This window comes from Phaenicophaeus curvirostris, chromosome 2 (assembly GCF_032191515.1).
Source record: "Phaenicophaeus curvirostris isolate KB17595 chromosome 2, BPBGC_Pcur_1.0, whole genome shotgun sequence".
Lineage (NCBI taxonomy): Eukaryota > Metazoa > Chordata > Aves > Cuculiformes > Cuculidae > Phaenicophaeus > Phaenicophaeus curvirostris.
In genome coordinates this window covers 18,185,055-18,212,500 of record NC_091393.1, presented here as the reverse complement: position 1 = coordinate 18,212,500, position 27,446 = coordinate 18,185,055, and positions in this window count along the sequence as shown.

Here is a 27,446-nt window from a genome sequence, read left to right as displayed (position 1 = left end):
AATTGTGTTTAATTTCAAAAATTATGTTATTTAAAACAGCATATTAAAAATAATTTCTTTTTTTAAAACTTTGAATTCACACCTACTTTTTCTTCTGTTGTCGTAAGTAAGAAATCATGATGGAACGTATGAATTTTGACAGAAAAACCAGTTCTCCTCCCCCAGGATGTCTGATTAGTAAAAGAAAAATAGTAGTCATACTGATTAATGACTATGCAGTTCTTACTAATCATAGAATCATAGAACGGTTTGGGTTGGAAGGGAGCTTTAAGACCACAGAGTTCCAATCCCCCTGCTGTGGACAGAGAGACTAGACCAAGCTTCTCCAAGCCCCATCTAATCTGGACTTGAACAGTTCCAGGGATGGGGCATCAATAACATCCTTGGGCAACGCCTTCTAGCAGCTCACTGCCCTCAACGGTTCCATATCCTTATGTTGGGCATTCTAGAACAGGACACAAAATCCAGGTGGGGGTCTCAAGACAGTAAAGTAGAGGGGCAGAATCACCTCCCTCAACCTGTCATCACATTTCTTTTGATGCAGCCCAGAATACGATCGACCTTCTGAGCTGCGAGGGCACATCCCTAGCTCATGTTGGGCTTCTTTTCAACCTGCACCCCCAAGTCCTTCACCACAGGGCTGCTTACAATCAATTATCTCATTTAAATTTCCATAATTTTGAGCTAGAAGTTAGAGATTGCAGCATAGAATATAGTGTGAATATAGTGTGAATACATACATATAGTTTGAATCCAGCATATTTATACGTCATATATGAATGAAGTAATGAGAAAATTGGGTAATTTGAGCTAAAAATAGATTAACTTTAATACTGTATTTTATATCTGGACAAAATTTTGAAGAAAATGAAGTCTTAATAGTGCTAACTGCAATGCATTTTTAGTGTGCTGAAATTCTTTCTAGCTCTTTTAAGCAGTTCCAGAAAAGAAAAACAAATCCAAGCCAAACACACACACGAAAGAGAAAAATAAAAAAAAAACCCCAAACCGACACAATAAACAAACCCAAAGACACAATGACAAATCCATGAGGAGAAAACAAAAGATAATTTTATGAGTTTCCAACTAATGAATACTGGTTTCCATGGATTTGATCCTTATCCCTGTGTCTAGCAGGAATCTAGTCTAAAACTTTCCCCTTAGCTGAAGTAATCATAATTTCTTTTCTGTGTGGATTATATGACATCTAATAAAGGTTGTGTTTATACTGCAGCTTTTATCTCAAAAACAGCTCAACTGGGAGCATATATATTTGGCTGTCATCTTTCACAAAAGCTACAGAAACTTAATAACCTTTTGAAGACTGGGAGTTTGCCAAATTTGACTGAGAATTTGACAGAGATTGTCTAGTTGTGCTGCAGTTATTTGAGTTGCAGGCAGTCAGACAACTAACGAGGCAAACACATCAGAGTGTGAATATAAAGCACTCATAGGTTGAAAAAGAACCAAATAGAAAAGCTGGTGAGATAAGAAAACAGTGATCTTCAGCAATATGCAGCCAGGAATAAGTTGATAAGCTTTTTTCAGTACTGGAAGCCTTCAAGTCAAGGGCATCAATACTGATCAGTTAGTAAGGGTAGAATCTATGAGCTCAGGTACACACTCTGGAGGTCTTATCTTCATATAAAGCTGATGTCAAGGAGAAAATGATACTTCACCTTTGCAGTATAAAATATAATATAACTATTTCTGTGAAGACAGCATTTCTTACACTCAAAGTGTGAGTGGAAACAGCAAGTGAGAATATCTAATAAGTGATCTTTATTAAGTAATCATTTGTCAGAGCAGCACCTCATGCTACATATGCTTTCATCAATAGAATAAGTGACCAAGTTTATTACAAACCTAGAATAAACCTACTCATTTTTGACAAGAGCTACATTGCCTTCTAGCAAATAAAACTTTGATGTAATTTAGTTCTCAGATAGGTTTGTTATAGTTGCTGTTGATGCACTAGAACAAGAATGTTTACAATTGATTGACAAGCCAAGCCGTTACTCAACTGGTGCATGAAAGTATTCAGTTAAGGGCATTGTCATATTATTTCTTCCAACTAAGACCAGAGACAACAAAATGCTATGCAAGTTAGGTGAATAACGTTTCTATTGCTGACAATTTGCATATTTGGTTTGCCTTATTGCTCGATGATTAACATAATTATAGAAATCAAAACTGGATCATGAATAATTTAGTAATAAAAAAAATCCTAAATTAATGTAATAGTGAAAGTTCTAGAAAATTTCTAGTATTTTCTTGGGGGAAAAAAGAGATATTTTACAAGTATCAGACTTGTTTTTCCTGTGTGTTCACTTTCAATCAATTTAATTTCAGTTTGAAGTCTTGCTTCAGTTCACACCATAACATAATTTCATTAGTAGCATTGAGAATTAACCAGTTTGCCTCTTCTACACATCTGTTAGTATCTGTGAACCTATTAAAAATGTCAATTTTTTCCCATGCTTCTGTTGTGTAATAAGGCAGGGATCTCCGGGAGACAAATTACCCCTAAGTTTTTTATCTAAGAGGACATGCCCTCTGGGTATCAGCACCTCTTTCCATTGATATTGAATAAGCCCAGATGACTAATCATGAAAGCTGGATGGTGGAATCTCATCTCTAGAGACTATACTTGGCATGTACATAAAGCAAAAGATGGATTTGAAGAGGGAAATGTCTAGACCCTACAACCTCCACATATAATTAGATTAATGACAACTCTCAGGAGACACCATCAGAGGAGGAAATTATTTGTCTAATCCAAATCTCACAGACAGCAACTCTAAAACTCTTAGGGCCTTCGGTTGTATTTGTATTACAACACAGCTTATAATGGTTTTTCTTTTATTCATTTGTATGAAAATGTTTACACCAAACTGTAAAACAAACAAATGACAAAGGCATTACTGGTAGACTATATTACCTAAGTTTAGACATCAAATAATTAAATATCTTTGGCTAAAATTGTCATCCTAGGCTCTTTTTTTTTTTAACTTAGCGAAGATAAATAGACACCTGCCAAGTGTGATCTATCTCACTTAGTTTAGAAAATCATCTTGAACCAAGAAGAATCTTTCCTGGATGAGTCTTTCTCCACTGAATAAAATGGGAGCAGGAAGTGATTAGTTCAAAATTCAGCAATTCACTGTTAATAATCTAAGCCAGGCAAACTGAATCATGACATAGACTGCATGTACTCTTTTTCTTAACACTGTTATTGTTTGCCATTTGGTAAAACATCCAAGTCTAGAAATAGAACAAATTTTGCCAACTGAATAGTCGTATTTTATATGCATCACAGGGACAGGAATAAAAACAGGCATGGTACTCTGTAAAAGGGGATTACAGGAATGATTCCTCTCCCCTCAGTCCACACAGATTGACATTTCTCACAAATAGGACAGTTTCCCACAGAACAAGGCCTTTTACTTGGGGTCTGCATAGCACAGAGGGCCTCACCTCTGTTCTGTTGAACATACTCTTTGGCTATATTTAATTAAAAGCTTTAATAAATAACAACAACCCTAATATACTAGCACAACCTTGTAAAAATGTGAAGTATTTATGTGATTCAAACATTTAGGATTATACTGGTTTTATGTCTTGTTAACCAAATACTCATAATTTGCAAAATTCAGAGTTGTAAGGTTGAATATTATTGCATTCCTGTGCTCTGCAGAAGATTTATACTATAGCAGCCTTTCCAGATGCTCATTAATTGTGTTGTAAAAAACACCAAAGCGAAGATAAAAATATTTTTGCTAGGTGGAATATAATTTTTTTAAGCTAACAAAAAAAGTTATTTTTTCTGCATTACATTTGATTGTATGTGCTTTATTTGTCAAGAATTAAGCATTTTTTTTTCTTCTTCTACATCTAAACAAGTGTTTTCTGTCAATTGAGGTCTGCTGCCACTCATCAAGTCATTGAGAGAATACCCTGACTTAGCAGCTAGACTGAGAGGTGACCAATTAAATCCCTGCAGGAGCTATGAATAATTATTTCTCTTTGACATATGGGAGTAGTGATACACAATGTTGCCTAATGTGGGACTTCATTATCAATAACTTGATGTCTACTACAAAGTAGCAGAATTATGTTTAAGGTAGATTTGAACATATTTGACATATATTCACAGAAGGTCCAGGGGTTTTTATTGTTTCTCATTCCTGGTTTTACTTCTTGATGGCAAGGCTATGAACTGTTGTTCCCCTTTTTCTCATTTCTGTCCCTCCATCCCTCAGTTAGTATTTCTAAGGTCCTAAGGGTTGAAAAAGCTGATTTCTTCACTAATGGTCTTTACCACATTTATCCCAGACAGCTGGTTTCATTCTGCCTACTTACTTTCATTTAATTTTCATTCCTCATACTTGTGATTTTCAACATTGCTTTTACTTTATGCTGGTATTAATATACCATATTTGGACATGTGATTCTTGGTGCACTTAAATACTGTATGGATAAATAAGATAAATATTAGAATAGTTTAAAATTACTAATTATATACATATGATTCTATAATTCTACTGCTTCCTCTGTTATATGAAGATAAGTTACTTATATTTTAAGATAAGAGAAGAAAACGGTTCACATAACCTATGAGGCTATGTAGCTAGCCGGACACCTCTTTGGGAGCCTTATATGCATCCCTTTTTACCATTTTCTGTGTAGGAAATGGCACATTGCTTTCTTAGGTATCAAACATCTAAGTGTACATATAAAGAATCATAGAATCATGGAGGTGTAAAAGACCTCCAAGATCATGGAGTCCAATCATGGGTCCAACATCACCATGCCTATTAAATCATGTACCAAAGTGACACACCTGCATGCTTTTTGAACACTTTCAGGGATGGTGACTCTATTGCTTCCCTGGACAACCTGTTCCAATGATTCACCACTCTTTTAGTAAAGAAATATTTTCTAATATCCAGCCTAAACCCTCCCTGATAAAACCTGAGGCCATTTTCTCTCATCCTATCACTTGTTACGAAGGAGAAGAGACCAATATTCACCCCTCTACAACCTCCTTTCAGGTAGTTGTAGAGAACAGAAAGGTCTCCTCTCAGCCTCCTCTTTTCCAGGATAAACAATCTCGGCCACTCCTCATAAGACTTGTACTCTAGACCCTTCATCAGCTTCATTACCCTCCTCTGGGCACCATACAGCTCCTCCATATCTTTATTGTAGTGAAGGTCCCAAAAGTGAACACAGCATCCAAAGTACAGCCTCACCAGCGCCCAGTACAGGGGCACAATCACTTCCATTCATTTTATTCATTTGAAAATGGAGCAGAGCTTTATGATTTTATAGGGTTTTATTTGGCTTGGTTTGGTTGCTTAGAGAAAGCTCCATAAGTATTTGAAAGCTGGTTTATTAGAAAGCTAGGAAGTCAAATAGGCTTAGATATTCACATTTCCCTGTTCTGTAGAATTGCTGAATGCAAAACAAATGTCATATTTACTTGCTCTTCCTCCTCACGTTCAGTTCCCATTCTCTGCCAACCCAAGAGCATTTGTTCCTTCTGCTGCTGTTGCTTCCCTCCCCCTGGTAGCTGGTGTGCCCCTAAATGACGTTACAACGCAGATGTCAACAACTATCCACTATTCTTCCCTTTAGAAAGTACTATGCAGCAGATGGTTCAAATGATCCAGCGTGCATTTACTTGAAAGGGGTGAAGAAGAGCTGCTGCTGAATTTTTGGCTACGAACGACAGGTTGGGGAAACAGAGATTATGCAAAATATAATTTAAGTTTTTAATGATGATTTGCCACTAGTCTTGGTTGGTTTGTTTGCTTGTTCTTTTTTTTCAAGATTATATTGGCAGCACCCCATATCACAAAGTATTCCCTGACATACCTATCTTTCTGATCACTTCTGTGTTCATAGAATTATAACTTAACCTTAACAGTCGTCTAGTTCCAGTAACTGCTTCAGCATGGATTCCTTCCGCAGGATGCCATCTTTCAGAAGTGAAAACACCCAGTACGCGTGTGGATAGTGTGGATGCCTGGTTCTCTGAAGTAACTATTTCACCCTGTGGATATTGTGCCACATTATTTGATTGCTAGTAATAAGAAGATAACCAACTGTGAGTTTTGACCATTAAATTTAACAGTGTCTGATTTTAATCAGAAATAATTCTGTCTATACTAATAATAATTTGATTTAGCTAGAGAAAACTAGTTGGGTTTTTTTGGGTTTTTTTTTTCCCTGATACCTGTTGTTACTGTATTTCAACACTTTCTACCTGGAATAAATTACACAGTGAATCCTCTACAGATATCAAAGATTTCCCAGACCTTAACAGGTTATAGAGCTATCTACAGGGACTTTTTTATCTATATATACTTAGACATATATATTTAATTATAAATGAATGTCAACTCAATTAAGAATTTTTATTTCTCTGACTGCAGGTGGAAACACAGGTGAGAGTAGTAATTTTTTTATTTGTATCTGTATTTCTTGGTGGTTTTTCCTGAACTAAATCTTAGTAACTTAAGTAATTTTTCAGTCTGTTCCATCACTGACAAGCTGAGTAAGGAGTCTGATAATTTTATTATTTTCTAGTGCTGACCAGAAAACAATTTTTCAGTTTCATGAAACAAAATAGAAATTGTGCAGTTTCAGAATATTTTATCATTGTTCTGATGTTGAATCAAAATGACACTTTTGGAGAATGTTTTTGTGAGAAGGCTGTGATAGATACTATTTCAGCCTACCCAATGTCCAGGTAACAAACCACTGGCTAGAGCATTTAACTTGGTTGTGGGAGTAACTGATTTGCTTGTTTATGACAGACTAGGTTCCCACAGACTCCATCCCACATACCAGGCAAGTTTATTGCTCACCAAATTGTCGCATCAGTCTCTTAAAATGTCAGATTCTTCTCTTGCATGTCTTGTTTTCTATGTGAACAGCTAAATAGAAGGCTGATTTTGCAGTATGGTAGGTATGGGTAATTTGTAAGAAGAGGAGACATATTCCAATCTGTTCCATCTGATTCAAAGTGACGATTAGATATTAGCCTCTCTATGCCCTTTGAATATTTTGTGACTTTTTTATTGTGAAAATGTTCTAGCTTGAAACAATTAATTGAAATATTTCAATGTAATTTTTTTAACTTTTTTTTTATTATTTTTTTTTTGTAATGGGTAGGAAAATGATTCCTGTAAAGCTACCTCTCCCCTTTAATAGGCCACAGTGATTCCTGTCTCATCTGATTACCTGCCAAATGGAATCCATAGACATTATTCCTGCATTCTTCTGCAGTGTTTCAGTAATGGTAAGTTCATGCATGTGAATACTCCAGTGTCATTCTCTCCAGAAGCTAAAGTAGTAGGTCTAAGTTAATAAGGGAGACAAAGATTTATGAATATGAACATGCGATTAGTCTAAACATCATTAACTGGAATGCACACCACAATAAATTTTATGTCCTGGAATGTACTTTAATAAATGGAAATGTGATTAAAAGGTTCAAGCTGTGACTGAATGGAGATACATGTCATTAACAGAACTTCACTGAATGTGGCACTTGTTATTTAATGTTGATAGTAGACATGACTGTGTATATTAGGGAAAGGTAATTCTGTTGTAAAATAGGAAACGGCAAAGGAAAGGTCACTAAAATAGGTGTTCAACAAAAGGCCCTTAAAAGCAAAATATCAATATTTGCAAATAAATTATTGCAAATCAATCAAAATTTATTTGTACAAAACATTGTGTTAATGCTATTCAAAAGCAGACGAGAGAGAGACAAGGAAATATCTTACAACTACATAAATAAACACGTCCAAAAAAGTTAAAGCCTAGTACTTTACAAAATGGTTAAATGCACTGAGAATACGTAGAACATACAGAATGGAGACAAATCTTATAGCCTCGTAATTGTCATTTCTCGTTTCAACACATTTCTAACCAGAAGGATAAAATTAAACATTAAAAACTAGTCATGATTAAGGCAAGTAAAACTAATATTAAAGAATACAGTCACTTTCTATAATTCTTTCCAGATCACCCAGTGTAGAACACATTCCTTGAAATGGCCTGGAGACAGTTAGCTTCAATGTACTTCAACTATAGCCATAAAATAAAAAAAAAATAGTGGTAAATTACCACCGATTTAAGTTCAAAGACGCATAATAGAAGCCTGCTTCTAAATTCAATTAAATGGCAAAGGAATAGAAGATGAAAAAAATTACCAAAGAGAACTAACTTGCATGATGTTCAGCAACTCTTGTCTCCTGACAAACAAAAAGGCACATTTTCCACCTATCATCAATTGGCTTGACGTCTGAGAAACAAGCACTCCAAGCAGTCCAGTTGTTCTTCTCTTTCTTGGGGAATAGCTTTTGTCCACAGAACACAGAGTGGATCATAAGGCTAAAGCTTCAAACCGATCCCTGTTTTATGAGACGTCTTGGCTAATATATAAGGCAATTTTCAGGACTCAGGTGATGATCACATTATGAATCTGCATTCTAAGATGTCAATGATAACAATTAATAGTTTCATTATAAAAATCTCTCAGTCATACAATTTAGTTTCCTGCTGTTGTGAAGGCTGCAAGTATGGCAGTTATTTTGTCTTGTATAAACCTTCAGGGTGAGGTCCGATTTCTTTAAAACACAAAGTACTTGCAGTGATTTCTTTAAAATTTGGATCATGTAGGGAATAACAAACTGTCTTTCTAGTTTAGAACCCAAAATATTTTTATTAATTTTAAGAATTTTTCCGCTGATATGCTTTCTAAAAAAAAAAATGCCTTTTTATGAAAGAAATGTCCATGGGAAAATTTCAGATGTGCAAAGATCATCATCATCATTGCCACCACTTTTATGCCCAGCTAGGAAAAAATACACTGACATCTTCTTGGCTGCCCTCCTGGAATGGTCTTGTCACTTTCACTATGTGCTTGCAGGGAAAAAGCAAAGTGAACATAAGTCTCCAAGGCAGGGAGCCACACAATCACAACCCACTTTGAGCAAAGCAAGCTGGAGGGAAGTCCTGTGCTGGCAGTCAGGCTACTGGTTTGGCAAAGAGACAGTGAGTCTGTGTGCCAGTCCTGATGCTGACTACCTTGGGGGTCCTGCTCAGTCGCACTCTTCCTTCCTGAGACTAAAGGGGAGCTCACTAGAGTCTTCCAGGATGGTCCTTGTCAAACCACTAATTCGTGTCAGTTTGCCGAGGAGCAAATCTGTTTTGAAAATTCCAGCTTCTTCTCAGAAGAAAGTCAGGGGTGTTTTTCCTCTCTTTTGATTTTTATTTCTCTGTTTGATTTTAATCTTTTATCTGAATGAGGGCTATGGTTCTTTGTCTCTCTCTTTTTTTTTATCTTCCTAATGTAAGAGTCCTTAAAAAGTCCCAAATTTTTCTGTTTGTTTAGATCTATTTTGCTTTGGGAAACTCCTTTGTGTGGATCATGTGTGTTCATATAAGACGCACATATTAAAATATACGTATGTATATAAAAAATAGACATTGCATGTGTGTGTATAAACGAACATATTTACTAATTTATAGAAGACAAATTTGTTCACTGATGAAGGGTATTATATCCATGCACCATATTAAGCAACATCTACATATTCTTCTGGTGTAATGCTTGGCCCATTATGGTTAGTCAGATTTTGCTGTTGATTTAATTGAAGACAGTTTTCAAGAAATTTATATTAGATCTGAAGAAATAATACTGTAATTTAATGAGTAGAATTAAAATTTAGGAAGAAGGGATTGTTTTACATTGAACAGAAACAATACTTCACACCTTACTCAATAGGATTTAAAATGCAAGAATAAGATTAGGAACTTTCTTACTGAGAAAAAGAAGGCCAACTCTAAATATTCTGGGTCCTGTTTCACAATCAAAGGATGAATCTCTATATTAGTATTAATAATCGTAACACTTAAAGTAAAAAAGCAAAAGACACATTTTACAATGCAAAATGAAGCATTTAAGCATTAGTAGCACAAAACACTAATTTAGAATATGAGAAAATGGAAGATTTTAAAGTAAAAGTTTTTGCTGAGTGTGGCACAATTGCCTCCAAACTCCCAATGATAAAATTCAGATTAAGTGGAAAGAAAAGTTAGATTCCAATTGAGTTCTTTTCAAGGCATGTTCATATTTAGCTGTTTACTTTACTAAATATCAGGGCTTTGTAGAGAAATAGGATAGCTGTCATCATTATTTTTAGTTCTATTTTTTTTTAGTTGTTGATTTGGTCTCTTTATGTGGGCAGTTCATTTTGATTAGGAGTAATTTTATTCACATACATTATATGAGTAATTTCAGCTTATTTTTAGCTTGATAAGCTAGAAGTGCCTCCCTATTTTAGATGAAGTGCTAACATCTGATGATACTGTCTCTTTGTTATCTATAGCTCAGCAATGGCAAGAATTATTACTCATCATCAAAGTAATAAAGATATATTTATTCTTACAAAATGGTATGGTTTTGGAAGTGATGGGACTGCCATTTCTACAGTTAAGCAAAAGCTGATTTTTTGCAACTAGTCTTCAGTATTTAAGACTAGAGAAGTTATAAAGTACTGTCAACAAAATCCTTACAGTAAAGGAAATGGCTTTTTCATACAGTAAATTGATGGAAAAATGTGTATGTTTGTTCCCACCTTCATTGTATTGTTTGTTTCTTAGTGTATTAATACACTAAGATGGAAAAAGTGAAGACAAGCATACACTACATGTTGAACATGGGCTCAGCTTCCCTCTCTGAAACGTGTAGATGGAATTCTTTTTTGAGATTATAACACTATTTGACAGGATCATAATGGTGCATATGACCAACTATAGACATGCTGGGCACACTATGACAAGCTGGATTAGCATTTTATCATATTCCATCTACATTTGCAGTGAATCCTAGGAAGGTCTAGTTTCATTGCTAGAATAGCACATATGATCTGTAGGCAGTGGGTCCCATCTGCAGGCATCCTGTAACAATACTAGGGCTTGAGATTTAGAGCATTTCTCCAGCAATCTGTTTAGACTGTGCAAAGGCGTCAAGTAATTGCAAACAAATAATCTGATTTATTCTTGGCAGATGACTCAAGTCCTACGTTTCAGCACTGCTAATGCAACACCCAACATAGTTGTAGACACTGGAAACTTCGTTGGAATACAGTAGGCTTCAGGACATTTTCTGCCCTGCCTTGTATTCTCAGAAATCCTTGGATGTGATGTTACCTTTGCTCAGCTGAATGTGAAACAGTGTGTCAAATCTTACTTCTTATATACTTTATATTTTCACTGTTCTCTGCATAACACACAGGAAAGCTAAAGCAAGATTTTACAATAAAGTTGTCTGGCTTCACTCATGAAATATATATACAGACTGTAATATCCAGAATGAAACAGGTGAATCTGAGCTATTGAGCTTCCTTCAGACAGAATAATATGTCTTTTTTTTTATTATTTTGGAAAGTGCCAAAATTTGATAGGTGTTTCCACTGTGTAAGACCACAGTGAACAATTTCTTTAGCATTTTTTGTTCAAAAAAAATCTTTTTTCTCTTAGGTAAGTTGAAGTACTTCAAATTCTTGGAGGCATTTTTGATTAGAGCAGTGCTGTATAACAGAGAATAAGTCAGCTGGCTGAACACCAGAAATAAAACTATCAAACAAGCTAAAAAAACCTCTATTTTTGTCTTTCAAATTTAGAAAATGTCCACCAAACTCATATTTTTCTTATCGAGAAATATTTTATGTTCATTTTATATTTTTGCATTCATTATTTATGAGGATTTTTTTTAAAAAAAGAAAAATATTAATGGAATTAATATTCTGGCAAAACATTTGCATTTCCAACATTAAAGTAGTGTTAGAAATGTGAATTAATAAGCTGTTTTATTATTAAATATGAGTAGTAGTATAAGAAAATAGATGAATTCTAACCAGTATGTATCATAAGAATGCTACATCTTCATTAACAGTCAGGCTAATGACTAAAAGGAATGCAAGAAGAAATTTTAAAGTGGCATACCCAAAACCAAAATATAATGATTTTACTTGGACTTTAAACAAAACAGGTAGAAACACTTGTACTTTTGCACAGTTTAAGAGGGTTACTTTTCTCTTTGAAAAGTCTTCTAAGAAGCAAATATTTCTCCTCTTACTGAATACAACCACTTCCTGCTGACCAACATTGTTACATCGGAAAACAGAAGGAATCTCTTCTAAACATCAGAAGTCAAGACCATAAAGCTACTGAGCCCTAGCTGGCTAAAAGAAAAACAAACTGAAAACCAAATTACAGTCCAATTCAGACAAATGCAATTTAGAAGTGCTGGAAAATGTTATTTTGCCTTTCTGCAAGACCTACATGTGTGGAAGCACTAGACTGTATTTGTTCAAACAATATATTAAAAAAAGAGATCATTTAGCAGGTTAAGTATTAAAGATTAGTGACATATTGTCTTATATTGTAGTAGTATGTCATAAAGTTAATGCCCATATAGCACTTTGCATGTATTTTCAGAATCACAGAATGGTTGAGGTTGGAAGGGGCCTCTGGACATCATACGTTCCAACACCCCTCTTCAGGCAGGGTCATTTGAACGGATCTTGAATATCTCCAAGGATGGTACCTCCACAACCTCCCTGGGCAACCTGTGCCTGTTCTTGGCTACAGAAAAAAGTGCTCCTTGATGTTCAGACATAACCTCTTGTGATTCCCTTTGTACCTCTTGTCTCTTTTCCTATCACTGGGCACCACTTAAAAAGCCTGGCTATGTCTTCTTTGCACCCTCCCTTCTAGTAACTGTACACACTGATGAGGTTCTTTGGCCCTACCAACCCCCTTTCTTCTTTCCAGGGTCAACAGTACCAGCCCCGTCAGCTTTTAATCAGAGCAGAGATGCTCCAGACTCGTAATTGTCTTTGTGGTCCTTTACTGGACCGTGTCTTTCTTGCACTGAGAAGCCCAGAACTGGATCCAGTACTTCAGATGTGGCCTCAGCAGTGCTGACTAGAGGGGAAGGACCAGCTGCTTCGACCTTATGGCAATGCTTTTCTTAATGCAGACAAGGGTAAAATTACCTTCCTTTGACAAAAGACTACATTGGTGGTTCATGTTCAACTTGATGTCCACCAAGATTCTCTGTCCCTTTTTGTCTTTCCAGCTGCACAGCCTCCAGCATGTACAGGTACCTGGGATTGTTCGCCAGGTGCAAGACTTCGCAATTCCCTTTTTTAAGCTGATGAAGTTCCTGACAAGCTGTTTCTCCAGCCTGCATTTCTTTTTTTTTCTGGTGTACATATTTTATTATATATTTGTTTAAAATAAGAATCCAAAAAGTAATGTACATGGATCCTTTATCATTTGATATTTAAGAAAAAAACATCAAAGTGTTTAAAATATATTTTTTTAATCTTTAAAGTAAAAAATTCAAAAGTAGCACTTGTTATTGTTTCAAGATATTCACAGTGAATATCTTTACAGTGATATATTTAATCATACAGATTTTAAAAAAAACTACATAGATACAGTATAGGAATCTTAAAATGGATTATGAACAAAGAGTGTCTCTGTTCTAACTTTTGTGATCCTTACTGTTGTAATAGAACTTTCAATGTATTATGCTGAGGTCTGAGAAAGCTATCCCAGTGATAAGTAAACAAACACACATGACAAAAAAATGAAATATAGTATCATCAAATACAGTCTGCTTCTTGGCTGCAGAAACAGAGCTTAAATTATTTATGATAATAGATCACAGTATATTAATAGATGTATGATCGCATACTTTGTTCAAGTGATAATGCTATAATTATATCCAGCTTCTTCATAGCACCATGTGATTAAATTATTACTGAGGAAGATACCGTGTAGGCCATGTTTAGTGTTAGAATTGTGCTTAAATGCTAGAAAGTGAGAAGCTTTTTAAAGTTTAATTTTCAATGACTTAATACATCAGTATTCTTCACTGCTTTACAGGTAAAACAGAAATCTCAACATATCATACCATGTGCAAATCTGGACCAGGTATTTTACGAACATTTGTTAAAACCTTTGCTTTAACATACATTACAGAGAATATGTTTGAACAGTTTCAGTCAAGAAAATTTTTTCTTTAATAATGTTCATATCATAGTATTCAAAACTTTTCTAACTTCAGTAAAATATTTGAGCTTAAGACCATGGTGGCTGACAACAGTTTAGTTCAAGCATTGAAGCACAGTTACCTGTCAAAGACACGCGCTTACTGTAATGAAGGTTAGTAATTTTTTCATATACTCATTCTTCTGTGTGCCACTTTTAAAGTTTAAATAATTGATTCAGTTTTAAAAGTTATATTTATGTTCACAAACACACTGTTAAAGGCTGTTACCTTGAAAGCAGTGACACAGTTTGTCATTTTTTAGATCTTCCTTCTGAAAGCAGTTACCTATTGGCCTTAAATGTCTCTCTAGGTTTTCAGTAACCATGTAGGCAGTCATTTATTGCAGTGGGAACAGTCAGAATACAAAATGTCATAGACAGATGTATACAAAATATACATTCGCCCATCAAAATCAAAACTCAGTTGAAAATTCTTTGAACACACTTCAAGCTTTGTGCATTAGCAGTTGAATCCATTCTTAAATAGGAATTTACATGACTGAGGAAAAAAATAAAACACAAAATCTTGAACTTCAAGACCTGGCAGAATTTATTTGAAAATATGTATTAATATTGTCACTTTTTCCCCTTCCTTGTACACATATGGATGGCAAGAAAGGAAAAAAAAAAAAACCAAACAACCCCAAAACCTCATGACATATGGAATAAGAATGCTTGGAAGAATAACTTTTTTATTTAGTTGTGTTAAAGTCTAAGTGTGGGGATTTAGAAAAATTACTAAAGATATGGTAGAAACAGAATAGGTACAAGACAGGTGGGAGCCGTGAAAAACGAATTTCCAATGAACAATAAGATTTAGTTGAGGCTTTGACTGCAGATGCATAAACAGCTCAAAAAATACACATGTCCATGAGTGTAATCAACCATGTCTGGGTTGCAACTATTCAACTCAGCTACAGCTACAGCTTTTTGATCTGTAAGGCTCATGAAATATGCATATTAGAGGATGAGTAAGACAAATGCCTCAAAATCTAGTAGTAATTTCTTATCCGAATCTTTCCACTGAAATGGGAAATGTTAAGTATGTGAGAAAGAAAAAACAAAAAATAAACAAAGATCGTTCTGAAGTATGAGTGAAGTGAATGGACAGCAGACTTAAGGAAACATTTCAAATGTTTTCCAGTGTAAAATCATTGCTAATAATAGGAACACTTAATATCTTATGGTGCTTGCTTCTTCTAATTTCTATGAAGTTGAGGGCTTTCCCTTCTCTCAGATACTAAGGGATGCCTTTGGAGTTTTGAAGTATTTTCATATTTTCTGTTGATTTTTTGTTTTCATTTGGATGTCACTTTAGCAGAAGAAAAGAAATGTTATGTTTCATGTGCTGTGTACAAATAATGGTTACACTAACTTAGTCTTCCAGTTACGTGCTTTAGGTGTCAAATAATTTTACTACATTTGCAAAGATAAATGACCTGTTTAGAAATCCAGCTGTAGATACATTCATGTGAATGCCACATCATTCATTTTCTTTGATCAGCTACTGGGCTAAAGTGAAGCTGAAAAATTCTGCAGTACAATATAACTGTGAGAACTTACAGAAAATGTCATAATGTCTTATGTAATGTATTCTAGCAAATGAATCAGTAATAAAAAAATTAACATTCTTTTTTTCCGCACAAAACATATAATTAATAAAAGTAATATTCTAACATTATTTTTGTAATAAGTAACATTATTTTTGGTAATAAAAACCTAAAATAGAGGAAAAAGCTCTGAGATTAATGGGGTAGTTTTCATTGCTTCTAATGAATACTGAATCTTGAATCCTGATAAAAATTCAGGAAATTGGTCTTCTGTGCTGCGTAATTTTGCATGAGGATCATTGCAACATCTTTTGTGTCATTTACAAGCAGAGGAAATAACATGGACTTACCAATAGCCCTTGGTAGAGTGTTTGTTTCCAGAAAGTCTTTTGCTCTAAGTACATCTGTAAGTCACAACAAACTTTTAGAACATTTAACTTGACCTATCGTTGTCCTTACAAGATTTACATAAAATAGCATTGTATGAAAGGCTATCCTATTGAATAGATATGTATATAGAGAGCTGTGGTCTTCAGTTCAAATTGGTATTTTCCTCTTATACCTTTATAAACTGCAAGTTTTTACAGTCCTGTACTTTACAGCATTATATAAAAAAACTGTAATGACTGTACATATCATTACAGGGTTTTCACATTTTGAATTCAAGTCCTCTAAAATATAGAAATAGATTTCTGCTTGTCTTTAAGAGAAACTAAAATAGTATTTTATAAGTAACTTTTTTCAGAGAAATTGAAAGTAAAGTGCACAAGATAACAAGAAAATGTGGTAAGAAATATAATAAATATTATAAGATACTTAAAGCAATTTTAAAGATTTGAATTCAGTAAAGCTTTGTAGTTTTGATTTTGTGCTCTGGAAACATGTCAAAGTGAAAAATTACATTGCTTTTTTATGTTTCTTTTGCCTGTGACATGCTCCTTTTGTCTATGACAGCAGGATAAAATAGATGAAAAATAGATTTTTATGGGTTTTGCTTTTGCTTTTTTTTATTTTGGCATGTGAGATATTTTTCTTCATAGTGTGTATTCTGTTTTTTTATTAATATGGCTGAGATGTATGTCTAAAGTAATCAAACTTTAAGTGCAAATATTAAAAATGGCTTGAATTTTTCAGACTGCTGAACTGATGTTGGACTTGCATAAATGTCTCATTCTACAGGCTTCTGAATGGGAAGTTAACATTCAGCAATGCATCCGAGAATAAGCTTGATGAGTAAAGTCACCAGTAGTCTCGAGTTTTCCAAGTTGATTATTTTGTTGATTAATTTATTCTATATCTTTCTTCTTATGCACTCTGTATTTTCAGTCTGTTACTACTGAGTGTGTGCAATTTTATCATGAAGATAGGGCAGTCCAATATACAATGTTTAACTCTAGAATGCTCCTCAACATGTTGAAAAAAGAGGCAAAAACTGTTAACAATATGAACCACAATTACAGTATTTTAATACACAATAGATTTCTGGAGGCAAGGCAAAACATTCTATGTATTCATGGTGTATAAGAACTATTATTAAGTCATCTGAGGACAGAGGACCTCAATTATTTTAATCCTTTTTTTAATCCTTTTTTAAGCATATTGCTCTAGAACAAACAAAACCTACTCAAGAAATATTGCTACATATTTTTTAACACTTCTGATTTTATTCAAAAGGCTTCTTAGTATGTTATTGTTATCAAATATAGGGTTAAGGTAATAGCTGGGATTTGGCTGATTGGCTGGGGCTTGATGGAATATTTTCATGCTGAATGGTTGTATAAATGCTACAGGACACATTATACTTTGAATATAATGAACAGACCCCTAAGTCTACTGTTAGGATATTGGTATTTACTAGCACATAACAAGATAGTTACTATTACCACTTCCGCTACTACTACTACCACTATCAGTTCTAACAGTCCTCATACCAAAACTACCAGGCTTCTGGCATATTACAGTAGATATGACTTCTGCTCTTACCAGGGGAAGCCCTCTCACCAGCGCAAGAGGAGGAGGGGGACTGTGCTAAAAATATGAAAATAAGCTCATGGGGGCTCCAGATGGAGGAAAGGGGGAAGAAATACTCACCATAGACAAGACGTGACATATGACAAAGAACTTAGAGTGAGTCCATGTTCACCTGGTGCTGAATTTTTCTTGAAAATTTTCCTTGAAAATTGAACAGGTGGGTGGTGGAGCCTGGCATCACTAAAAGACTGGAGGCAAGAGTTGGCATTTTAAAGGTCAATGTATTTGTAGAGTGTTGGTTTGTGAGAGGAAGATAAATGCTGAACGACCTTATGCAAGAAAAGAAGCAACTTGTTGGATGTGAAAGAAAGTAGTGAGTCAGGAATGCAAAGAGGAAGGTGACATTATCAAAACAGGTGCTAAGTTTATAGGAGAGATCTGGTTAAATAACAGGTTCAGTTTGCATTTGTTAACGGATGGAAAAAAGTTGGTTACAAAGTCGAATGGTAGATTAGAGTTCTACCAAAATGCATGTACTGAAGAGCCTACTTCTCAACATTTTCATGGAAAAACAAATGTAAGAGTTTATTATGTAAATGTAGATAACCTGGATAGGGAAATAAAACCCCGAGGATCCAATGAAATAGTTAGTTAAGAGTCTTAGTGACAGCAGTTACTATTACCTATAGTGAGAAGAAAAACAGAACAGCATGTTCAAGAGAAAGACAGATGTCTCTTGTTTAGTTATGTTAGAACTGATGTGATGGCAATATTCTGAAATAGAAAGATACAGCTATAAATATGTGTTTGATGCTCCAGTTTAATGAACGAAGTTACAGAGAAGGGAAACCATGAAATGGATAGTAGTTCAGGGGTTTTTTTGAGAGAGAGACAATGGAAGAATCAATAAAAACAGGGAACCGGAAGAAAAAAGTGCTTAAATAAAGGGCTTTTCTAGACATTTAATCCCTCATAAATCTGCTAGAATAGAACCATGAAAAATGAGACATGAGTTCGTTTTCTGAGAGAATATGAACTACTTCCACCTCCCAGAATGTGGAAGAGAGCTCTGTCCCAACGCATACTCATGCCCTTATTTTCACAATGCTCAAGGAAGGGATAGATTTCTATTTACTCTTAAAGCAAAGTTACAGTATAAAGAACTGCAAATACCTATTTCTTAATTCTTCTTTTATTGTGTTGAACTGATGTATCCTGAAGTCCAAACTTCATGTCTACAACTAAAAGATTTAAGATGCACATTAAATTCCAAATGCATGTATATAGGAAATTCTTTTCCTTAGTATAGTACCATTTCATACTATAGCTCATACATATAATACCTAGTTTTTCCACATGGGGTGGGAGAAAACTTTTTTTTACCTTTAATTTCAATGAAAAAGGGAAAGATGTCCATTTTGTATTAATAAACATTTTAGATACTTGAATTTTCAAAATACTGACTGTACTGAATAATAAATAAATACAATATTAAAATAATACTTGTATTTATTCTCCATATTATTTCACTACTACTCACTGCATGAAAATTGCTCTTAGTAATGCCAATAATAGCACTTTTATAAGTACTGTCCTTTTGCCAGCTACACTATGATTACATCTTAACAGTGCCTAGTACTTTCAGCTCTGCATGCAATATGGAAGTAATACTTTGCAGGCAGTATGCAACTATGAGAATGCCAAGATATAAAGATTGATTGGATTATTTGTTGTAAACCATTTTGCTGAGCAGTGATTCTGATCCTAGTAAGAGTCATTACAAGAAAATTTTGCCAAATTATTTTTTTTTGAAAGGGTGCCAGCTAATAGGTGGTTCAATAATTATTCCTTTCTCTGTTTTTCTTAATAGAGTTAAACCAAATCACATTAAAACAATGAACTGAAGTAAGATTTTCTTTTCACTGTTACCGCTGTTATTTGAATCAGTGTTTGGCAACTTATTTGTTGGTAGCCTACATCTAAATCCTCACATCCACATGTGGCCAGCTTACCAAACACATTCACATATTGAATTGTCTTTCTGATAATTTCTTAGACACCTTGTTTCAAAAAAAAGGAATATGAAAGGATTAGGGTAAGTTCTAGTACTCACGGTCCCATTGTTATTGAATTGTTTTATTGGAAAGAATGTCCTTTTTTCTCATTTCTTCGTTGCTTGGCAGGAACTAATGCCATCATGCAGATATTTGAAGGTGCTATTTGGGGAATTGTTCCATAATTAAGTGTTGTGATTCTATTACAAAATCAGCAGATATAGCTACATTGCCAGATACAATACTTTCATACAAATGTTTTATTTATTTCTCATGAAATTAATTGTTTCACATCTGTTAGTTTTTTAGTTCTGAGTTTTTAAATCACTGAGTGATTTTTGTACCTGCCTAGGAAATTAGATCACTGAACTCAATTATTCATCATATCTAGATCTATTTGTGCAGTCCTGTGTTTGAAAGAAAAATAATTTATTTCTGTAGTGATTTATTTCTTGTAGTGATCAGTAAATTCCCTTAGGCATCAGATCTTATTGTATGTATCTGAAAAGGTTTATCAGTGTAGAAAATGCACCTTTAAACTGAATAAATGCTTATGTTTCCAAAACTTACTCTTCAGTTTGTATATATAACTTTACAGATTCTTCAGTGTGATTTGCAAAGATCAAACAAACCCTTGTTGAATATTAGATCTGGGCATTGCTCCAGGAAGATTACTGATTCCAAAACTTGTTTCAACATGGGGAACCACGTGTCAACAGCTCAGGACTGCAGTCCTTCCTCTTCCTTGTAGTTTTGAACTCTGGTGTCTACATAACATAGCTATCCATTTTCAAGATATAAAGAAAGAAATAGTTAATTGGAGTTTATAAGATAGCTTCTTCTTTTAAGAAAAATAGATTCTGAAAGAGTGTGGTTGGTTGATATTTTACCGCCATCAGTTATCCACCAAGCCATTCTATCACTCCCTGTCTGTCAACAGGACAGTGGTCAAGATAAGGACAGGGAAATCACTCACCAGTTACCATTATCAGCAAAACAGACTTGACTTGGAAGAATTAATTTTATTTATTGCAAATTAAACAGAGTAGGATAATGAGACATAAGAATTAATCTAAAAAACACTTTCCCCCCACCCTTCCCTTCTCCCAAGCCTCAGCCTCACTCCTGACTATCTTACCTCTTTCCCTCAAGCAGTACAGGGGGATGAGGAACAGGGGTTGCAGTCGGTTCATAATGCTTTGTCTCTACCCCTCCTTCCTCCTCACCTTTTCCCTGTTCCATCATGGATTCCTTCCCATAGGAGACAGTCCGTCATGAAATTCTCTAATGTGCATCTTTTCCACGGGCTACAGCTCTTCAGGAACAGACTGCTCCAGAGGGGATTCTCCACAAGGTCACAGGTCTTGTTGGGACCTTCTCCAATATGGGTTCTCCACAGCTGGTAACGTTATAAAAAACTTTTACAAAAAGACAAGGCAGGAAAGTGTAATTATTTCAATTTGGAATGTTACAGTTATATGGAAGTGTTTATCTACTCCCTAGCAATAGTAGGACACTAGATACAGTGGTGCAGATGGTCCTTTACGGTGTATGCTGATAGATTTATTTGTAGGGAAATTTTAGCTTTAATTGTAAACGTGTAAATATGTACTTCAAAATCATTTTCTATATGCACTTTCTGATGACAAGTAGTGGCTGCACACTTTCTTCCAGTGCATAGTTTGGGGTTTCTATTTGTTATCTAGCTAGTCATTTTCACAAACAAAACAGAATGAAAATCTCAAAAAACTCAGAGAATGTAACATCTAAAAATGCTATTTTTTCACATTTAGTTGTAAATGACCATTTGGTTTTAAAGTTATTTGGAAGACCATAAAGATGCATTGTTGGGATTCAACTGTTAAAATGGTGGTTTGCTATCTGCATTTTGGGGCTGTTTCAGTACGAATCAGACATTGGCACATTGAAGCAACTTCAGCAGAAGCCACCAAGACAGTTGGAGACTAGAAAACTTGCCGTGTCAGGAGATGCTGATTGAGCTTTGTGGGGGAATTATAAAGCTGTCTGGCAACACAGATGGAGCCAAACTCTTCTCAGAGGTGTGTAGTAGGTGATAAGCCAGAGACACAAGTTGCAAAACTGGAAATTTATAGTATCTAACAAGTTTTCTTCACTGTGATGGTAATCGTACTTGGGAACAGTTATCTCTGCAGAGGCTGTGGAGTCTCATCCCCCAAAAATGAACTAGATGAGGCCTTGAACAGCCTCTTCTGGGCTGGCCCTGCTTCCAGAAAGGGGCTGAACAACACAATTTGTAAATGTCTCTTCATTCCTAAGTTACTCTATGGTTTTAACCTAAAACCTTTTCCATCAGGAAGTAACTTTAAAATAATGGTTAGTGAGATTTTTTTGTTTGGTTTTGCTGCCTACAACTTTTCATTACTAAACACATGAAGATGAACTTTCAAGTCTCAGTGTTGGCACCACAGTTTTAAAGGCGGCTGTAACTGCTTATGTTATCTGTCAGAGCATCTGTGGATTTATAGAAAACTTAGAAAAGTACATTATCTGTGTTGCTATGGAGGAAGTTATGTGAGCTAAGACAAGGTACTTCTTTGAAATCAAGCCCAATTTATTAGGAAAAGAGTGTCAAATTTTCTGCATCTTTTCTTTTTTTCCAATCTGAAACATTTTTCTCCACCACTTAGTTCAACAGAAATGTGACACATTATGTGCAGGGAAGGAAGACTAAATTATGGAAAACACTGACCTATTTTCTTGGAGGATTTTTAACATACCTGTTCTTCTAGTGACTTCTCATCTAAAGGCATCATACAGTTTCCTATATATATATAGGAAATATATATATATATAGTACTATAAAGTTCAATTTAATGCTACAGATTTCCATGGGTATTTTTGCTTTTGAATTTTGGAATTTAATTCATGGGATTTTTTTAAATAATAAAATTTCCAAAAATCACTCTTGTCAATGCAAAGTTACATTTGTGTTTTTTATTGAGAGTAAAGAAAAAAAACCTGCAAAACCTGTAAATATTAACTCTACTTTCTACTAAAGAAAATGTTTTAGTACTTATTTTCTTCTTTTTTTTCACTGTTGAGAAAGTTTCTAACCCATCCTTCTTTCCAGCACATTGTAATGTCTGCACAGTGAAAATCTGACTGATTAGGCAAGTAAAGACATGTAATGATGTTTCTAAGATATATATAAATAAGTATTTAAATGGCTAGCAGCTTTACCTCAGCTGCACCTGAAATTATGGATTGACAAATCAGAACATCCTATTGCATTATACCTTTCATTTTTTTCAGAGTGTTTCAGGATTTCTCATGTTCTTTGTTAATGTGTTCATAAGTAATGTAAGTATTTTAATATAAACTAGTCAATAGCTCAAGCTACCTTTACTACTAACAAGGAAAAGTACCTACTTTCTCACTGTTCAGATGTGAACATGTATTTTAGGATTAAATTAATCAAAAATGCATCATCACTTTCAATCTGTGTCAGTAGAAGATTAGACCAAATGTAAATATCTGCAAAGTGCAAGTTCATACTTGATCAGATGACGGAATAATGTGTCTGAATAAAAATTAAAATTTCAAGACATTTTAGTAACAGATCTCCTTCCTTTCTGGATCAGAGGCAGACAGCTTATGAGTCATCTCATCTGAAAATCCCCAATTGAACCACTTTCTTGTTTCAAATTTAGCTATTATTAAAACTACAGTTCAGTTTTTCAGGTAATTCAGCTTTTCTTATCTTTTTCTCACCTTTTTCTCTTGTCAGGTATTCACTGACACAAAATTTGTGTTCTAAGTTAAAGTGGATCAGGTTCGTGATCACCTGAGGAATCTGAACATTTATAAGTCTATGGGACCTGATGAGATGCACCACAGAGTCCTGAGGTAATTGGCAGATGTCGTTGCCAAGCCACTGTCCATGATATTTGAAAAGGGGACCTTAAAGATCATCTAGTTTCAACCCTTCTGCCATTGGCAGGGATATCTCACTAGATCAGGTTACCCAAGGCCCCATCCAACCTGGCTTTGAACACCTCTGTCAGAATTCCAGCATTATTCTAGCAGTATTCTATCTTTCAGCATTTTAGCAAAATGCTTAAAGAATAATTTTATACATTAAAGTAGACAAAGTTAAGACACAGTCTAATTCCTTAAATAAGAGGGAGACATCATACATTAACAGAAGTCATCTTTCTGAGCTGAAAGACTAACAGAGATTCTGTAAGGAATCATGCAAAGTGTTATTTGCAGCAGACATACAATTAATACATGAATTCATTACTTGTCCATATGAAAATATTTTAGTGCAACACCAATCTCTCTTTCTTTAATTGGCTTCTTCAGCAATTCCCTTTCATTTATAAAAAGACAGAGATATATTTTGTATGTCACCTCTGGGTTCTGACCTACATACATTTTAAGGGAGGCTCTTAAAAATTTTACTAGGGCATCTACTAATGTTCTTATTGGAATAGTTCCCAGGAAAACTCATGGCTGGCAGTTGTGGGTGCTACAATAATAACAATAAGTAACTGCTACGTGATACTCTTTGTTGTAAGATGTTGCATTATCTGATTGATTATATTTAACTGAATCTTTCAATAGACACTGTATTTGAAGATGTGGTTAAACAAAACCCTGTGTTGTGTGGTCATCCCAAATCTATTTTGTTTTGTTTGTCTTGGAACATTGTACACCCAGTGTTTTTTTGGTTTTTTTTGTTTTTTGTTTGTTTGTTTTTTAAAAAAAATATATTGGAAATGAACAGTGTAGGGGATGGGTTGCCTCTTCTGTTTCACCTTATGGTGTGACAAGTGGGAAACTCATGAAGATGTTAATGTGCAACCAGCTGTTTAGCAATTTTCCTTTATCAGTCAAATATGAGCTATTAACGAAGTACTGTTTCTACAGTTTCCATCATATGGCAAAATTATCCTACAGATTCTTCATTCTAACCTGTCTTTTATCAATGGCCACGCCTGTGTTACTAGCGTTTGTGATAATGAAACTTTTTGGACAGTATAAATGTCAAAAGGAAAATACCTGTCTAAACAGAATCCTGTGGAATGTATGGGGATTTTCATTCTATCAGATGCTGAATAAAAGATTCCTTTGATTTTCATGGCGTCATTCATCTTCTATAAATGCATATATGTCTGCTTATTTTCAACTTATCCTTATTTAATATCTAAAGACAGTACAATAAGTAAGCGTATAGTGTGAGATAAGGAGCTTGCCTCTGCTGTCGTGGTGCAAATTCAGTCTGACAATCATATTTCAGCTCATTAAAAGGAAACTAAATTAATTCCTTACATAGAGATTTGTAGGCTATTTGTCTGTTAGTACTTCTGATTGTGGCTTACAAGGCAATCAAGGAACTGTCTTTACCATTTGGCATTTGAAACTGTGTCTCCTTCATTTAAAATGCTAAGATACTCTAGTTTTCTCTTGAAAATGCAGTTTCGATTTTAGAAGCAATGAGGAGAGAAACAATGAAGAAAAGACTGTAGGTAACTTGAACCCTGATATGTTGAGATCTGATAATCCATTATTTAAAATATTTATGTTAAATAGAATATCAACTGCAGAATTCAGGTTTTGTTTTCCACCCCTGTTAAATATAAGCTGGCAATATGGGCTAAACACATCTTTCTTTTACTTTCAGTTTATTTTTTGTTTATTTCTTTTGATTTTTTTAAACTCAGAGATTTGTAGGACTACTGGTGATGCTAGTGTTTGTGATTAAATTTTCAGTATCTGTATAGACCATCTTTTGAAGAATGTCATAATCTAATGCAATTTGTCTTGAAAGAACTGGGAAATTAGAAGCAATGTCAGTGTATTTCAGGTATTTTTCAACTCACCCCTTTTTATTTGACATTATTAATTCTTTCATTGTGGTGAGAACTAGACATATCTCTAAAGTAATTTGATTATTTTGTGCTTAAAACAGCCCTATTCCTTACTAGTCATTTTAAACTATTTCGTGAACCCAGTACGGAGAGGTTAAATCATTGCATCATTAATATTTAAGGCAGACTAAATGGAAAGAGATGCTTATAAAGTCCAGACAACTTTGTCACTGATAATAGTACAAAGAGACAATTTTCTTCATAAGAACAGGAAGATAGTTCTGTCTGTTCCATGTTGGATCATTTATCTCTGTTACATTGATGAATTCATTTTAGTGACAATACTTTGTCTGAATAATGAAAAGCTGCATGAGATAGCCTGATGGTCAAGATGGAATACTTAAATTTTCTGTCAATTACAGGAAAGCTTATTTTTAAGATTCACTGTTCGGGTAATCCATCTCATTTTTCTTTCTTTCTCTCTGTACATGCTGGCTTTTTCACTACACTTCTAGAGAATGCATTTTCATAATGTTTAAAGCTGTTGGTTCACAATTTTGTTAAAAAAATAGTTCTCCCCATCCTCATCAACTGGTAATTTTATCTGTGTTATCAGAGATTCTTGAAAATTGGGTATTGTACTGTAACCTTGGTGCACTTTAGTTTTCAGATGCAATAACACAGAATAGAATTGGGTGACATCTTTTTTCTTTTTTTCTTTCAAAGAAACTAACGCTTCAGCAGAAGTGCTAACCATTTGATTTAATGGGATGATAAATAGATTTATATAGTCAATAGTGTTTAATTCCACAAGACATATTTGGGTTATCTTATTTGACTTGCTGATTAACATAAACTATAGAATCAGATGCCTTTAGTCCTATATTAAACTAATTTGCTTATGCATAACTAAAGCACTTCCAAAAAAAGGATATCCATTCATAAAGTAAAGGTGTCAAGAGATATATGATTAACCAAAATTGGAAAAAATGACAAATTAGCAACTTCATTAAAAGTTTGTCTTTATGTGAGCTTGCCTGACTTCCACTTTGTTATGCTCTTCTCCCAAGGACTACAGACCTTTTCAGTATCCAGATTTGTCTTTCCATAAAGTTTCTGAGTACTAGTAAAATTATTAAATGTATATCTTCACTGAAATGAAGAGTTCTTTTGAGAAGTTTATTTTTTCATATGACAAATTAAAATGTTAAAAGGGAAGACTCAAGGATCAAGCAGGTCATATTAAGACATAAAGAAAAAAAACCCACAAATAACCTCATCTCCCTGTTTTCAGTGACTTACCTTTTTGGGGAGCTATTTTAATATTAAAACCAGAGAAGTTTCTATATTTGGTTGTAGTTTAAATACATCATGTCCTCTTTGGTAAAAATGCATAACTTCTGTAAACCTTAGTAGCCCTCTTTAGTGCATATCAGTGTAGATTTATATAGTCTTATCCTCCCTAGCAACAACAGAAAAAGACTGCCTAGCCTGCTGTGGTAGCTCTCCTGTTACTCTGAAATCAGTTTTCAATAATTTTGATTAAAATGACTCATCATCATAAAGATAAATCTGTATTATTTATAAAGAGGATAATCATAACTTAAGATTTGTGAATGAAAGAGAAAGCTATTCAGATTAAAAATGCGAAAAAAGATGAAAGAAAGGATGACTGGAGGATGAGTGTCTGGAGTGCAGCCTTGCAGAAAGAGATCTGGGGTTTTGGATGAACGGCAAGTTGCAAATGAGTTAACAGTGTATCCTGGCAGCCAAAAGGGCCAACTGTGCCCTGACGTGCATCAGGCACCTGGTTGCAGCTGCCAGCAGCCTTTGCTGACTGAGGAAGTTCCATTTGAGTGGAGCCTGGCAAATGT